This window comes from Mirounga angustirostris, unplaced genomic scaffold (genome assembly GCF_029215605.1).
Source record: "Mirounga angustirostris isolate CCGP_5_RB_7025 unplaced genomic scaffold, mMirAng1.0.hap1 SCAF_17, whole genome shotgun sequence".
In the NCBI taxonomy this organism is placed as follows: Eukaryota; Metazoa; Chordata; class Mammalia; order Carnivora; family Phocidae; genus Mirounga; species Mirounga angustirostris.
Window position 1 is genome coordinate 24,216,797 of NW_026991725.1, and position 9,484 is coordinate 24,226,280.

The 9,484-nt window shown below is 49.0% G+C and overlaps 1 pseudogene; it reads left to right on the forward strand.

Annotated features, from left to right (window-relative positions):
• The first annotated feature begins 7,132 nt into the window (after positions 1 to 7,132).
• Positions 7,133 to 7,540, forward strand: LOC123854736 (small ribosomal subunit protein eS19-like; annotated as a pseudogene).
• The last annotated feature ends 1,944 nt before the right edge of the window (positions 7,541 to 9,484 follow it).

A 9,484-nucleotide genomic window follows, 5' to 3' on the forward strand; every position in this document is an offset into this window, starting at 1 on the left:
GCCCTCCGCACACACAAACACATTCTAGCTGCAATTCCCTCTCCCCTGGGCTTTTGTAACACTCACTTAGCTTTCTTTGTGGCTGTCCATCTCCTCCTCACAGGGCAGAGCTTTGGTCCTTTGGTCCCCTCTGTCTTCTCCACCATCCAGAGTGTCCATGCTGTGTGGATTCTGGGAATTCTGCTGCCCTGATCCTCCTGGGTCTCTCCTGTTGCTGCTCTCCCCTCTCCACTGGTTCCATGCTGGGCCTTCTGAGCCTCGAGCTCCTTCCCAAGATAGGCCCCTGGCCTCCATACCACTCCCTGTCCCACCCCTGGCTTCACCCTCCTTCTCCAGGGGTCGGCCCGCAGCAATAACCACTGGTATATGATGGGGGCCAAAAATCAGTGACATCCAAGATTTCCAGGACTGGAAAAAAGTGAATTTGACCTATTTTTTGAATAGGAAATCCTATTTGCAAGTGATACAAAATTCAAAAGGGGCAAAAGGGGAGTACAGTGCAAAGTCAGTTCACCCACCACTGTCTCTGCCCCAGCCACCAGGGTCCAGCACCAGAAGCAAACACCGTCCCCAGTTTCTTTGGCCTTTCGGGGCTTGCCTGTGTGCTCACGAGCATCTCCTTTGTGTTCTCTTACCCAAACGGCAGCATAGGATACACACTCAACAGCTATAAACCGGACATTGTTCTGCATCAGCACATATAAAGGTAACCTGCTGGGGTGCCCAGCTGGCTCAGTCAGTAGAGCATTCTCTCTTGACTTCGGGGCTGTAAGTTCGAGCCCTGCATTGGGTGTAGAGATTATTTAAAAATAAAGTCTTTTAAAAAATAAAATAAAGGTGCCCCGTGGATGGATATTTAGACCACGTCTAGGGCAAGAGATATCCTGGTAATTACTTTAGTTCACACAATGCCAGCATATCTGTAGAATAAATTCCTAGAAGTGGAATAGCTGGATAAAGGGTATGTGCATAAGTGTTTTAGATACGAACCATTATTCCTGTTTTTGCCCTGATGTGTGGATCCATAGCAACAAATCTTTTCCAATTTGGCCACTTATTTCTCTAGTTGTGTGACTGCTGGGGAAACTGAGGCAGATACTCTCCCCCCCCCCCATATACACTCCCATAGAATCACAAATTGGGCAAGGGACCTGAAAGCAGAAAGAAATCCAGCTTCAGGGCGCCTGGGTGGCTCAGTCGTTAATCGTCTGCCTTCGGCTCAGGTCATGATCCCAGGGTCCTGGGATCGAGCCCCACATCGGGCTCCCTGCTCCATGGGAAGCCTGCTTCTCCCTCTCTCACTCCCCCTGCTTGAGTTCCCTCTCTCGCTGTGTCTCTCTGTCAAATAAATAAATAAAATCTTTAAAAAAAAAAAAAAGAAATCCAGCTTCATCAGAGGTGGGAAATGTCCCAAGGGTCCTGTGCACCTTGAGAAGCAGAGGGAAGGATGAGGTACCTAGCCTGAAAAGGGAGAAACTAAGATAATGATCACTTTTCGTGTGAACGAGGAGCTAAGCCGGAACACTGAAGGGGTTCCATGTCAGCAAGAGAGACTGTGATTAGCTCCCAGGGTAAACTTCCTGTCAGTGCAGGAGGGGTGCTGAGGGCCTGGCACCAGCAAGGACTGTGGGGACTCCTTACCCAGAGAGCATTAAGCCAGGATTAAGGGTGGTGGCCGGGCCAAGGCTGCTGGGAGGCAGAGGGCTGGAGCAGGTGACCATTTAAGCTGCCGTGCAAGGGCACGGCTTAGCCAAGGTAAACAGCGTGGGAACTGGATTAGTACGGCAGGGTCCCTTCACAGCCATCCTGTAATCAAGCCTCCAAGGAGGGCAAGCAAGTGTGATGAGGAGCCCACTTTGCTGATGAGAAAACCAAAGCCTAGAGAGGCTAAGACACTTGCCCAAGGCTTCACAGGTGAACCAGGACTTAAACCCAAGCTTTCCGCCCCCAAGTCCAATGACATGGCCTCCCACTGCCTTCCTGGGGCTGGAAGCTTCCCAAGATAGGCCCCAGTCTCTGGCCTTGATTCCTCCACCAAATTCCCCAGGCCCTTTGCACCCTTACTCCTGCATGCCACCCTCCCCACCAACACCCCAACCACGCAGTTGCAGGGTAGGGTGGGGACTGCTGGGCGAGGCTGCAAATCCCTCTCCTGTCTAACAACCGAGCTGAGAGAGGAAGACAGAGGTGGGAACAGGTCCCAAACTCCCATCTCACGTGTCCTCGCCCGTCTCAGTCCCAGACTCTCTCGTGATAGGAAAGTAGGCCAGTTTGGAATATGTCACAGATATTTTCGACATCCCCATCTGTACTATAGCTTTGCATACAGCCAAGTGGGGCGGAGCCAGAACCTCCGTGCTGGATGAGGGGTACACCTGCTACCTGTGGGGCTCAGAGCCCAGATAGGGGCTGGGAACATGCACAGGGGACCCTGAAGGGCACTGCGCAGCTGTCCAGCAGCCTGGACAGGGCAGGACGAAAGACCAGCCATATCTGCGCTCTTCCCACAGGAGCAGAAGCTGAACAGCTGTGCGATCTGTGGACACTCTCCGGCTGCCCTGTGAGCCCGTGTGCCTGGCTAGCCTGGGGGTGGAGCACTGAGGAGGGAGCCATGAGTCCGCAGGGAAAGGGGACTGGGAAATCTTTAGGGGAGAGGTGACTGATGCTTGAGTTGGGCCTTGAAAGGGGAGCAAAACTTTGCTGGGTGAAGATGCGGAGGGTTGGGGCGCCTAGGTGGCTCAGTCGTTAAGCATTTGCCTTCAGCTCAGGTCATGATTCCAGGGTCCTGGGATCAAGTCCCACATCGGGCTCCCTGCTCTGTGGGGAGCCTGCTTCTCCCTCTCCCTCTGCCCCTCCCCCCAGCTTGTGCTCTCTCTCTCTCTATCTCAAATAAATGAATAAAATCTTAAAAAAAGAAGAAGAAGAAGAAGAAGGAGGAGGAGGAGGAGGAGGAGGAGGAGGAGGAGGAGAAGATGCAGAGGGTGTTCCCGGCCAAGGGGTGTGCTTGGGGTGTGCAGCCACTGTAGCTTGGGGGGAGAGGACTGACCAGGGAGGTGCAGCAAGAGAGACTGGGCAGGGGTGGGGTGGCCCTGGAGAAGGAGCTGTTATGGTGAATGCCCAGTGAGGAAGCTTCGGGTGCACCTGCAGTTGCCCATGGAGGCTTTTACGTTAACAGGATTCAGAAAAAACATGCAACTGTGGGCAGGGAGGAGTCACGGTGGGAGGGGCAGAGGTGCAGGGAACAAACGAGTGAGAGTTCTCTCTGAGCCACTAGCCACCTTGACCAAGTCATTCTCGGGTTTGCTGGCAGGGACACGGATCCTGATTGGGAGAGAGGAGACCAATGTGAGAAATGAATTCCTTGCAGAAGTTAGAGATCTGCTAGCTCAAAGGGGCCAAGGTCGGGGTGGGGATTACATATCAAGTGATTCTCCTGGAAAGGCTGGTAGAGGAGACACCCGGACACTGTGTTACTAAGCACCTACTATGGGCACTTTGCAACACTGCCTCACTTAACCCTTACAACAAGCCAAGAGTAGGTATGCTTTCCGCCTTTTTATCAGTGTGGAAACTGAAGCTTGGGTTTCAGGAGTCAAGAAGCAAAGGGAAGTATAAGTCCCTTCCCTAAGGTCCCACAGCTTATAAGTGGGGTAAGAATCCAGGTCTGTCTGTCCCCAAAGCCCATCCCCTTCTTCTCTCACCACCTCCCAGATAAGAGCCAAAGCTCCCTCCCAAAGAAATAACTCAGGCTTAACCCTCACCCCTCTTTCAGTCTCCAGCCTGGACCAGGCCTCCGGGGCCCCACAGCAACCCCGCGAGAAAGCCACACTCAGATGAGCAAACGGAGCCTCAGAGAAGTTAAGTGACTTGCCAAGGACACAAAGCTAATTAGTGACAGAGGTGGGATTCAGATCCAGATACCTCCTCCCACCTAATCACTCTGCCTTATTCCTCCCTGAGCACTTAGCTTCTTTCTTCTCCGGTTTCCTCATCTGTAAAGTGGGCCCTGGGGAGGAGGATTAGCGAGAGAATGCACAGATAAAAGCCACTTGGCATAGTAGCCAACGCTCATTCAACCTTCAGTAAATATTTGCCGAGCACCTACTAGGAACAGCCAGCCTCTTCCAGCCTTTGGGAGGCAACAGGTAACAGAAACCAGCCCCTGCTCCCGAAGTGGATACTGAGCCAAGGGTTAGGAGGAGAATGGGCTAGAGTAACAGAGAAAGTGCTCCATAGTCGCACCCACTTAAGTCCTACCTACGGGTTGTAGGAGCTTGGGTTCTGGTGTTCTCTGCACCTGGATCTAGAAAACGGGAAGAACCCAGAGGGGAGCTGCCTCATAGAGAGGCCCCCCTCGCAGGTGAGCAGCCCTGCTCCCTCTCCCCTGACAGCAGCGCAGCCTGCCCACCCCCCCCCGCCGCCCCCGCCGCCTGCCGCCTGCCGATGGGGATGGGCACACACTTCGCTTCCTGTTCCCTCTCTTCCCAGGACCTACAGCCCGCGCTCCTTGTTCAGTTGCCAACTGACACCTGCCTAGCCTCCCTTCCCGGTACAGCCCTGAATCTGATGCAAGAATCTCGGGGGTCATAAGAGCCTGAGGTTCAGGGAACGGTTTGGAGGCCGTGATGCAGCCCTGAGGGGTAAAGCCCCAGCTCTTCACTTTCAAAAGGAGGGACAGATTTGCTTCTCAGGAGTGGGTGGGCTTCTGGTCAAAACCAGGGAGTTCCTCACAGAGGGACAGGAAAATCAGGTTCTAACGCTAGGAATACAAAATAATCCCAGTTGGAGCCTTTCTTAAGCAGTGAGGACATTATTTTATTTAATTTAATCCTCTGTGTGTATAAAACCCCATTTTCTAGTTGATAAAACTGAGGCTCAGAAAAGCAAAGTAACTTGTCCAAGGAATCCAGAGCCCCTCCTCTTCTCTACCTAAAGTTGCTGGGCTGTAAGCCAGGGCTGGACCGCCAGCCCCAAGTGTAACCAGACGCAGAGGAATTGAGGGAAGAGACTCTTTCTTGCACCTCTCCTGGGTCGTTGCTGCTTTTGTCACTCCTTCTTGGGGCAGTGCCAACGTGTCAGGAGATGGGGTCAGGTCCTCCCTAGCTCCCCATTGCTGCTTCCAGAACATCACTCTGCCACTTTTTTGCAAAAGCCCCTGCTCCATCCACTGTGCCGCCCTCCCCCCCTCCATGAGTGCTGTTCACTGACATCCCAGCACCGCTTCTCACTTGTTGAGGCCTTTTGGCATCCCAATTCCTAGTGCACACCGGGCAACTGTGAAAGTCCCAGCGTCTCCCTCCATTCTACAACCTTCACACGTCAACTCTCATTCTCCTCTGCCTGAATCCTTGTTCCCATCTTGGACACCATCACCACCCCTAAGGGCTCGCATTATCCTTTCCGAACTTGTCTTCTGCTCCCTTTGTTAAACTGCTCCTCAGACAACTGTTCTTCAATCCCCAGTCAACTGACCCTGAGATGTTTTTCCCACCTGTCAGCCCCCTTGTGTCTTCATTCTCTTCCCTTTTTCAGCCCAGAGTCTCTGCTTTATCAGATCATTTTAACCTCTTACCCTCTGTCTTTTGTGGTTACACTTGCCTGGCAAAACCCTAACCCTGGACCTCTGATGCAAGAAGTCTATCTTAAGGGGTGCCTGGGTGGCTCAGTCGGTTAAGCGTCCGCCTTCGGCTCAGGTCATGATCTCAGGGTCCTGGGATCCAGCCCCACGTCGTGCCCTGCATCAAGCTCCACATCATCGAACCCCCGAATCAAGCCTGCTACTCACTCTCCTTTTGCCCCTCCCTTCCTTGTGCTTTCTCTTGCTCTGCTCTCTCTCAAATAAATAAATAAAATCTTAAAAAAAAAAGAAGAAGGCTACCTTAGCACATATGTTTACCACTCAAAAATCCTTTTAAAATGACAGAGAAGGGCGCCTGGGTGGCTCAGTCATTAAGCATCTGCCTTTGGGATCGAGCCCCGCATCAGGCTCTCTGCTCAGCGGGAAGCCTGCTTCTCCCTCTCCCACTCCCCCTGCATGTGTTCCTGCTCGTGCTCTCTCTCTCTCTGTGTCAAATAAATAAATGAAATATTTTTAAAAAATGACAGAGAAAAAATATACTAGAGTTTTAAAGCAGATTAGACTATACTAATGGCAAAACCCAACAGAGAAGAGGAATCCATGATCCCATAGAGGAAGTCACTAAAAGTGTGAATCTTCCATAAAAGAACCCTAGATTTCCTGCTAATGTCGGGAACAAGGCAAGCATGTCACTCTCATCATCCCTGTTCAACATTGTGCTGAGGTTCTGGCCAGTGTTCTAAGGCAACAGTCAAAGGGCATCCAGAATTGAAAAGAAGAAGTAAAACTGTTTCCAAGATGGCATGAATTTCCATGTGGAAAATCTGGTGGAATCTAAAACATAGCTGTTGGAACTAATATGTGTGTTTAGCAAGATTTTAAGTATAAGATCAACATATAAAATCAATTGTATTTCTTTTTTTTTTAAGATTTTATTTATTTATTTGACAGAGAGAGAGAGAGAACACAAGCAGGGGGAGTGGGAAAGGGAGAAGCAGGCTCTCCGCTGAACAGGGAGCCCAACACAGGCCTTGATCCCAGGACCCTGGGATCATGACCTGAGCCAAAGGCAGACACTTAACAGCTGAGCCACCCAGGTGCCCCAAAATCAATTGTATTTCTATATACTAGCAATGAACAACTGGAAATAGAAATTTAAAAAAATAATATCATGTACAGTGGCATCAGAAAATATTAAGTACTTAGGGAAAAGACTGACAAAGAATAATCAAGACCTACACACTAGAAACTACAAAACTTTGCTCAGAGACCTCAGTAAATGAGAAGCTATACTATGCTCATGGATCAGAAGACTCAATACTTGTCAAGATGTCAGTTCTTCCCAAACTGATGTATAAATTCAACACAATCCCAGTCAAATACCCAGCAGCCTTTTTTTATAGAAATTGAAAAGTTGATTCTAAAATTCTTATGGAAATACAATGGATTTAGGATAGCCAAAACAACTTTGAAAAAGAAGGTGGGGGGAGTTGAAGGGCGCTTTCCCCTGGCTGGCAGCACTGAGGCCACCCATGGCTGGAGTTACTATAAAAAAATGTGAACCAGCAGGGGTTCCTCAGAGCTCAGGCAGCCTTCCTCAAAAAGCTTGGGAAGCTGAAGTTTCCTAAATGGGTGAACACAGTCAAGCTGCCCGAGCATAAAGAGCTTGTTCTCTGCGATGAGAACTGGTTCTACAGATGAGCCACTTCCACAGAGCAGTGCCTGTATCTCTCGGGCTGTACCAGGTTGGCTCCATGACCAGGATCTATGGGAGACATCAGAGAAATAGCGTCATGCCTAGCCACTTCAGTCAAGCTCCAAGAATGTGCCACACAGGGTCCTCCAAGCCCTGGAGGTAAGTTACAGACAAGAACCAAGATGGGGGCCACAAACTAACACCTCAGGGATAGAGGTCTGGACAGAATTTCTGGACAGATGGTGACTGCCAACAAGAAGCATTAGAACAAATGCTGGGTTGCTTCATTTGTGGAAGAAAAAACAAGTTGAAGAACTTACACTACTTAATTTCAAGATTATTAGAAAGCTACAGTAATCAAAGTAGTAAGTATCCTGTTGGCATCAAGATAGACAAATAGACCAAGGGGAAGAGAATAGAAGGTCTATAAATAGACCCACGCATATATGGGCAATTGATTTTCAACAAAGATGCAAAGGCAGTCTAGTGGGACAAGGATAGTCCTTTCAACAAATATCCTGGAGTAAATGAATGTCTATGTTCAAAATAAAATAACTCACACTGTATACAAAAATTAACACATAGTGGATCCTAGACCTAAACATAAGCCTGAAAGTATAAAACTTCTAGAAGAAAACATAGGAGAAAATCTTAGAGATCTTGGGTTAGGCAAAAATTTCTTAGATAAGAACACCATAAAATAAAAAAAAATTGAGGGGCACCTGGGTGGCTCAGTTGTTGGGCGTCTGCCTTCGGCTCAGGTCATGATCCCAGGGTCCTGGGATCGGGCCCCACATCGGGCTCCCTGCTCCGTGGGAAGCCTGCTTCTCTCTTTCCTACTCCCCCTGCTTGTGTTCCCTCTCTCGCTGTGTCTCTCTCTGTCAAATAAATAAATAAAATCTTAAAAAAATTTTTTTTTGAAAAATTGGACTTCATCAGAACTAAGGACTTTTGCTATGTCAAAGATACCGTTAAAGGAACAAAAAGACAAGCTACAGACAGGGAGAGAGTATTTGCGAAGCATATATATCAACAAAAGACTTTTACCGAGAACATATAAAGAACTCTCAAGGGGCGCCTGGGTGGCTCAGTCGTTAAGCGTCTGCCTTGGCTCAGGTCATGATCCCAGGGTCCTGGGATCGAGCCCCGCATCGGGCTCCCTGCTCAGCGGGAAGCCTGCTTCTCCCTCTCCCACTCCCCCTGCTTGTGTTCCTGCTCTCACTGTGTCTCTCTCTGTCAAATAAATAAATAAAATCTTTAAAAAAAAAAGAACTCTCAAAACTCAATAAGAGGGGCACCTGGGTGGCTCAGTTGTTGGGCGTCTGCCTTCGGCTCAGGTCATGATCCCAGGGTCCTGGGATCAGGCCCCGCCCTGGGCTCCCTGCTCCGTGGGAAGCCTGCTTCTCCCTCTCCCACTCCCCCTGCTTGTGTTCCCTCTCTTGCTGTGTCTCTCTCTGTCAAATAAATAAAAAAAAAATCTTAAAAAAAAAAAACTCAATAAGAAAACACACAACCCAATATTTTAAATGGGCGAAAGGTTTGAATAGACACTTCAACAAGGAGATTTACACATGGTAAACAAGCATACAGGAAGATGCTCATTATCAGTCATTAGGGAAATGCAACTTAAAACTACAATGAGAGGGGCACCCGAGTGGTTCAGTCGTTAGGCGTCTGCCTTCGGCTCAGGTCATGATCCCAGGGTCCTGGGATCGAACCCCACATGGAGCCCTGCATCGGGCTCCCTGCTCAGCGGGGAGCCTGCTTCTCCCTCTCCCACTCCTCCTGCTTGTGTTTCCTCTCTCGCTGTGTCTCTCTCTGTCAAATAAATAAAATCTTTAAAAAAAAAAACTACAATGAGATATCACTATTAGAATAGCTAAAAATTTTTTTCTTTGATGACAATACTAAGTGTTGGTGAGACTGTGGAGCAAGTGGAGCTCTCCTACACTGCCAGGGAAAGGTAAAATGGTACAACCATTTTGGAAATCAGTTTGCCAAGATCTTAAAATGTTAAACAGACATTACCCTATGACCAGCTATTGTCCTCCACAAACTATTTGCCCAAGAGATATGAAAGCATATAATCATACAAAGGTTTGTATGTTGCAAGATTTATTTGTAATAGCCAAGAGATGGAAACCCAAATGTCCATCAAAAAAATGAATGAATAAGGGCACCGGGCTGGCTCAGTCAGAACATGTGACTCT